General features: G+C 40.4%; 1 pseudogene; it reads left to right on the top strand.

The window, feature by feature from the left end:
* Nucleotides 1–4,011: 4,011 nt before the first annotated feature.
* LOC122136852 lies at nucleotides 4,012–4,543 on the top strand (annotated as a pseudogene).
* The last annotated feature ends 3,622 nt before the right edge of the window (nucleotides 4,544–8,165 follow it).

The following is an 8,165-nucleotide window of genomic DNA, read 5'->3' as shown; positions in this document are numbered from 1 at the left end:
ATAAAACGAATATGAGAAAAATGTAGCTGATGCTGTGAAAGAACTGGATTGAGCTGAGCTACTAAAGATAGGTCAACAAGAACTGCACAAATTTGATATTAGTACAGGTTATTGGGTGAAGTATGGGGCTGATGAGTTCCCTTTTGATATGGTTTACTCACATTGCATTAACTTAATGCTACGGGGAAACTCAGGTTCTCTGAAATACTGAATCCTGATTTGATAACGTTCGTCTGCCTATACAAGTCTGCGTTGAATGCCATTCATCAGAATCTTTTTCCTTCGGTACGAAGATCATCTCGCTGGCTTCTAAAGAAAGAAAATAAAGAAGGCTACTACTTGCCATAGAATAGCCCTGGATTGCAGAGAAATGCTTCACTCAATCAGCGCATCTTGCAATTTCCACTCTATTAGAGCAAATTTTTAGCGCTGTTTGTTACAAAATGTCACGCCACAAGTGTGGCACATGCAGGGCTCCCCTGCATGCCCTGAACGAGCACAGTGAATGTGTCACTTGCCTGGGGTGCACCCACGCTGAAGCAGTGCTCACCTAGATGGACTGCTCTTACTGCGAGAGCATGAGTCTCACCTCGCTCACCCCTCCCCACCGGCCCCACCCCTCACACTCACCTGTTTTGTTCCTCCCAGGAGGATTCCCCAGTGCTATTACCCAATGAGGATCTACACCCCTTGTCAGAAGAGAGCGGTCTGATCTCTTTTGCTATATCCGAGGAGGATGCTGCTGATGATGTCATTGGTAGCTTTTGTCGCTGAGGATTGGTCAGGCTACATGGAAAAAAAACTAGATTAAGTGCATTTTGCTTAATACAAGTAAAAATATCTAATAACAAGATGAAAGTACTAAGTAAAATAAGCCTTTTTGCAGTTTACATTTATGGGCCCACGATGGCAGCCTCTGCAGCTTCCCGTAAGGATCATCAACATTATTTCAGAGGCCAAATCACCATGTTCTCGATGCCTTTATGCCCTCAAGTAGTCCATATTTCCTTTGACTTGTGACGTATTGTCTTTTATACAGGAGCTGCTGGATAAGGGGAGCACTCCTTCCATGCTCAATGTATACATGGTGGCCATCATAGCAAACACTCTTTCCTGCTGACTGGATGGCAATGAAAGCATGAGTTAGTCATGAAGTTCTTGTAGGGGGCCAGGAGACTGAATCCGCCTTGCCCTCATACCATTCCCACCTGGAATCTATCCACAGTCCTCAGGGCCCATTGAGGCCCTCCATTTGAGCAACTACAGTAAGAGAATTGGGACCCCTTTCGCTTAAAGGGAGACTCCATCCCAAAATGAACATTTTGTCATTAATCACTTTATTAGATGTCGTTCCAAACCCGTAAAAGCTTCGGTAATCTTCGGAACACAATTAAAGATATTTTGGATGAAAACCGGTAGGCTTGAGACTGTACCACAGACTGCCAAGTAAATAACAGTGTCAAGGTCCAGAAAAGTATGAAAAGCATCATCAGAATAATCCATCTGACATCAGTGATTCAACCGTAACGTTATGAAGCAACGAGAATACTTTCTGTACACAAAGAAAACAAAAATAACTACTTTATTCAACAATTCCTCTCCTTTTTCTTTCTCTAAATCAGCATAGTGCCATTTTGGCAATTCTGAGCTGTACGCAGATGGCGTACCCTCTTCTGTGTAGGAAGCGACAATATGATACATTTTTTATGTGTATTTAACGCATCGGTGCAGCACGGCTGACACAGAAGAGCATAAGCCGCCTGCGTACAGCTCAGAATTGCCAAAATAGCGCTACGCTGATTTGGAGAGACACAGAGGAGAGGAACTGTTAAATAAAGTCATTATTTTTGTTTTATTTGCATACAACAAGTATTCTCGTTGCTTCATAATGTTACGATTGAACCACTGATGGCAGATGGGTTATTCTGATGATGCCTTCATACTTTTCTGGACCTTGACAGTGTAACTTATTTGGCAGTCTATGGGACAGTCTCAAGCCTCCCGGTTTTCATCTAAAATATCTTAAATTGTGTTCTGAAGACGAACAAAGCTTTTACGGGTTTTGAACGACATGGGGGTTTAATGACAACATTTTCATTTTTGGGTGGAGTAATAAGTCCTGTCGGTCAAGTGAGTGGGCAATTTGTAAGCATTTTCAGTGAGTGATTTCTGCCTTGAGTGTGGGCCTAAGGAATGCACAGTGGTCCTCAGCCAAGGAATGGCTACGTGCCTGAAGTGCTTTCCACTCCGTTCACAGGTTATTACCCTCTCAGCTCTTCCTGCTTCGTAGGATGAGCAGCATGTGCACTTACTCTGTGCAGTGCTTTGTGTGCTTCAGGGACAGCTCTAAAGGGCTGCAGGTTTATTATCTACTATCCAGTGGGATAATCTTTACATCTTAACTGGCATTTGGGACCATTCATAATATAGTGTCTTTTGTGCACTCAAGTTCATTATTTCAAATGTAGATGCGCGGCAGGTGCGCTCATAATGGAAGCGATGCGGATTAGTGCTGCAAATCTATTCTTTGCTGAAACTTCTGCGTCTTCATGGAGAGCGCAGGTCATGGTTGCTTAGCAACGGCACATGCTTCAGGAGCACAAGCACCCGAATGCTTTGGAAAAAGCAGAAAGCGGCACGCCTAGCGTTTTCCACGTATTTTAGGTGTGACATGTGAACGGCCCCTTAAGATGCAAAGATTATCCCACTGGCTAGTAGATGCCATAGTGCTGGCTTATCCCGCAGTGGGCTTACAGTACCCCATTGGAATAAGAGCCTATTGCACCAGGGGTATGCCCTCCCCCAGGGCCTAGTGCAGTGGAGTTTCCATTAGTGATATCTGTGCAGCAGCTGGCTGGTCTTCGCCATCTACCTTTGCTAGGTTTTGTAACCTGAATGTCCCTGCCCTTCCGGAACAGGTTTTGTCTGCTTAAACTATCTCTGCCCCTGCTGGTGGTCAGGCATGTTAGGGCCATTTTTGCCCTGAGGACTCCAGTCTTATGGCCTAGGTCTGACTGGTTCCAGGTTAGCTTTGCCCTTATATTAGCCCACACAACCAGTAGGGTCCTCACCTTGAACACTCTAGAGCTTGGCACGCAGGATGACTTTTTGTTCTGCAGTTGTTGCATAGCGTTATTGGATTTTTTCCCCCCATAGCAACTAAGTTAACGCATTGTGAATGAACTGCATCAAAAGGGAATTACTAATATAACCTGGGTACCCTGAGATAACAGGAATAAGCACTGCATAGTCGATGCTGTCACTTATGTATATATGCAGATGTCCCCACATTTATCAAATCAGGCGTCAGTATATCAGAGAAACTGAGTTTCCCAATAGTGTTAAGTTTAGCCAATTTTTGTTCCTGTTGTCGCAGAGAACCAAGGTTACATTAATTACCGGAGCATTTTATTTCTGTTTTCTATAGAGTTTCCAGTCTCTCACAGCACCTCCTGAGAGAAACTGTGGAAATGGGAAATGACAATCCTTCCAGTTTCCCCTCTTCTCTTTTGAGGCTGGCCTTGAGAGAATTCTGTCGTCCGTCAGCTGAGAGACAAACTGCAGGATTTCTGCAAAGAAGAGATTAAAAAGATCTCTGACAGAGGTAACGTCATGGAGATTCATCTGCTCTCAGAAATGAGTTCATCACCTCATATCATGTAGAACATCATATTAGAAATGTCTTAGGAATGGATGCAGTATCATTTTCTCTTCATGTCTGTTGATTTCCACAGTCACATTCACCAACACTGTTCCGAAGACCAGAAACGACTTCCTACAATGTAAGTCACTAAGAAAACGAGCAGAAAAACTCACTGAGTGTGTTCATGTTCTTCCTGTAAAGGTGAAATAAGACTTTCATAATTGATGATGTTAATGATGATTTGCTCAGGATATCTGGTAAGCTGTAATGAGACACTGATGATATACTGAACGTGAAGAGTTGAGCTACATAAAAAGATTAAAGGGATTCATAATTCCTTACTCTGATTTGTTTTTATCTCTATCAGATTTCCCATCAGCCTCACTCTGGATCTGAACACAATGAATAAACATCTCTGTCTGGTCTGAGAGCAACAGAGTGATTGCTAACCCTGACAAAGCGCAGCTGTATCCTGATCATCCTGACAGATTTGATCAGTGGTTTCAGGTGTTTTGTAGAGAGAGAGTGTGTGGACGCTGTTACTGGGAGATTGAGTGGAGTGGGTACGTTTGTGTTTATATCAGTGTCATATAAGAGCATCAAACAGGAAGGGATTGGGCAGCGGAGTGTGTGTTTGGACGTAATGCTAAGTCCTGGAGTTTGATCTGCACTTCCTCCAGATTATTCATTCATACACAATAACATTGAGGACTGAACTCACTGAAAGTTGGGTTCCCAGCCATTAGAAATAGGGAGTGTTTGTGGATCCCAGTGCAGGAACTCTGTCCCTTCTACAGCGTACTTCGTGACAACATGAGCCTCATCCACACAGTCCAGACCACATTCACTCAGCCGCTCTACCCTGATTTTAGGGTTGGTTTCTGGGTTCCATACAAGTGAAACTTGGTTGATGAATGAGAGATTCGACACCATACTGCTTTTAAGGCATTGATAAGCTCAGTAACAGTGAGATGTTACAGAGTGTCCTATTTTCTGTTCATTACATTATATATTAAAGATGAACCTTCTGTCACTGAACTATCTATGTGAGGAGAAAAAGCAGCGTCACCTATGCCTCTGGTGTGTGGGCCTCTCTGTTTTTATTGTGGTGTCACATTGTCTAAACTGTTTTTTGTGTTTCAGTAGGCTTTTATGTTGTTCGTAGATGTACTTAACATAATTCACAAAATCTAATTCCACCTGTAATTCGGTTTTGTGATGTCATAAAAGAAATGTCCCCTAGGAATTACGTTTTGTCACTTGACCAGAAACCCAATAAAAATCATGATAATATCTTTAAGTATCAGGTGATCTTTTCTAATGACCCAGCAGACTTTACTAAGTTATTACCATCTCCTTCACTGGACCAAGACACCAGCAAAGCAGCTGAGGCCAATACCAAATATCTGCATTAAAGTTCATGATCGTAGATATGTAGTCCTCCTTCTCCCATTTGAACTTCTGTCTGCTGTTTTCAGTGCTGTAATAAACACAAATTATTATCCGACTAAGCAGAGATAAGACAGTAAATTATGAAGTATAATGATCTAAAAAAAAAAAACCTTAGATCACAGTTTCATAACTAATAAATAATAAAAATAATCAATCAAAGTTTGTCAAAAACAAACAACCAAAAAATTATATATAGACTTCTGTCTAGGGCTAGGGCCTATAAATTTTATAAAGGAATGCGAGAATGACAAAAGCTTTAAAAGCGTGGAAATAGTATTTGATCTCTTCTATTTTTGAAATTCAAATAGGGATTTTGTGCAAAAATTATTTGGTCAGCAGTCGAGTTAAACGAGAGTAGAAACAGAAATCCCCAAACCCGTTTTGCGTTTTGATGAACTCTGGTATTGTGCTTCGATTGCTTCAACTCCTCGTGCAGGTACATCCAAAGATATCAACGCGATCTTCCTGGTGTATTCCTCCAGGATTGAAACTCAAGCGATAACAGTTATACTCCAAAGACTACCTCAAATATTCCATGCAAACGCAGAGCAACTCAGTTCCGCCATTTCCACCTGGCTCCCCACTTCCGCAGACTGAGCTAAAGAGCTCCCCTTCACTACCTGTTTTTTTTTTTTGTCTTCTTTTTTAGACCACACCCTTTTTTCATCATCATCTTTGTGATTTTCATTCAAATAAATAAATAAGGATAATTAATATAATGACTTGGTCTGAAAATCTGTTATTTATTTACTTATTGGTTTGTTGTAAGTGATAAAGTGAAAGAAAAAAAACTGACAGCATCAGAGTGTAATGATTTGTTACAACATGAAAATACATATGAAAGCACATATTCTATTAGAGGTGGGGGGACAAGTCACACATGGTCAAGTCCAAGCAAGTTTCAAGTCTTAACCATCAAGTCTTGAGTCAAGTCTCAAGTCACAGTTCAAATAAATCAAGCAAGTCAAGGGTTCACCTTAAGCAAGTCAAGTCGAGTCCTAAAAAGTTTCAAAGTCAGTCACAGAATTAAAATAGAGGTAAAGTTTTTCATACATATTTATTTTTTGCACAGAAAAGATTAAATTTGTATACATTTATTATGTATGCTATTCATTATACATTTTGCTATATATGAATCATATGCATATCTCAGCTTCAGTGATATCTGGAAAATAAAATTAAATTCGTGTTGTTTACACAAAGCGCTTGAGTTGTATCCAGTCTAAGATGTATAATCCAATCTGTCCTAATTCAGAATTTAATTGAAGCGGTCTAAAAATGTGTTGCATTTATAGAAAAGCCAGGCTCTACAAGACAATGGCACTAAGTTGTGAGCTATGGGGCCGCATAATAATCCCCCCTTGACCGAACACACGCATTTCGACAGGTGCGCTTGGAAGCAGGTACAGCTAGCACACCTATTGCGATTTGGAACAGTGAAGGCATTTTCTCCTTGTTCTCCTTGTTCATTCCCAAAAACAAAAGGCAGTTCTGGCCTTCACAATTATCTAGGTGATGGTTGAGCTGGGCAGGTGTGGGCTTGAAATGAGTGGATTTCTTCTGCTTATTGTGGTATAAGCAACAGCCCAGGTTTCATTCCTTTTGATTTGCTCTTCTTCATCAACTTGGACAACTTTTTGCCTGCCAATAGGCTCAGACCTGCACGCTTTTTAGCCTCATCTGCTCCCTGGCTGTCCGATGTCTCTCCGTGAACGCCGCTCTAAACTCAGGGCTGCAGAGAGGAAATGGAGCAGCAATCAGGAAACTCTCTACTGACACCCCAGTGTGTATCAGTCTCTCATCTCTTCCTTCTCTGCAAATGTCTTCGCTGCTGAAACATCATACTACCACAACAAAATTGGTAGCCACAGTGATGCCTGGACACTCTTTCAAAAACTTTCTCTTCTCTTCTTAATCCCCATTTCCAATCTCCTCATCCATCATCTCTTACAGCTGACGGCTTTGTCTTATACAGCTAATGACACATTAACTTTCCACCTGAGTGTCAAGTCTTGAGGTGATGGTTCTGTGGCTCACTGCGAGCATCTTTTGTCCATAATGGAAAAAGTGAATGAAGTGCTTGTTGTCAGTGATAGACAGGGGCATGCTGCAAGTAAATGATCAGATCAGATATTATTGCTTCAATAATGGCTTTTTTGTCGAGGAGGTGGCTGACTCGATATGTAGTAGTCTGGGGCACAATGAACTGTGATGTGGTCGGCTGCTTTAGATCACTGCAGTGTATCTTGGATTTGAGATATTCATCATATCTGCATGGATTAAAAAAAAATACAAAACCAATCAGGGAAAACTGTAAACACTAACATTAATTGTAAACATTAAAACATATTTATTTTCGTATGCACAAACATATACTGTAATTTAAGGAAAATCTATTGTAAATATAAATTAATTTAAGTGATGATCATTTACTGATGTATGCACGTAAAGTTTGGTTCCAGCAGTCACACCTTTTCATGTTTACATAGACACAGAAATGTAAATACTTGTATGTAAGTTACTGATAGAATGTTAAACTTAAGCATGTATAAGGGCTAATAATAACCTTATAAACTAATTATTGAAAAATCTTCAATATGTAAATGTAATACAGCTGTAATTATTCTTATCTGTATGACCAAAAAAAAAAAAAACTCTTAGAAATTTTTTAGGTGCTAGTGATCACATCGGTAGCTTCCATGTTAGCCTGTCATGCAGTATGGTATAAAGCACAATGCTTTTTAGCTTTACACTCAGTCCACACAAACACTTGAAAATGCCACATTTAATACAGACATTATAGCCTACATGTAATATAGAGCAGCCGGCTCATTTTTTAAGATGCCCATCAACATTAAAATTCAGCCTCCACGCCACTGTTATAGCCAAATTCCCCAATACATGAATTTATGAGAGATGTATCAGTGATGATACTAGTCACATTTCTAATAAGAAAAAAAACATAATATGCGACCAAGGCCAAATTATGACAAACAGAAAAGATAATTCATTACATTAGTAATGCGTTATAGATCTTAGTTGAAACTGACCATAAAGAGATGTACTTTCT

The sequence above is a fragment of the Cyprinus carpio genome, chromosome B3 (genome assembly GCF_018340385.1).
Source record: "Cyprinus carpio isolate SPL01 chromosome B3, ASM1834038v1, whole genome shotgun sequence".
In the NCBI taxonomy this organism is placed as follows: Eukaryota; Metazoa; Chordata; class Actinopteri; order Cypriniformes; family Cyprinidae; genus Cyprinus; species Cyprinus carpio.
Note: the sequence above shows the minus strand (reverse complement) of the source record. Positions and strands in the feature narration are given on the sequence as shown.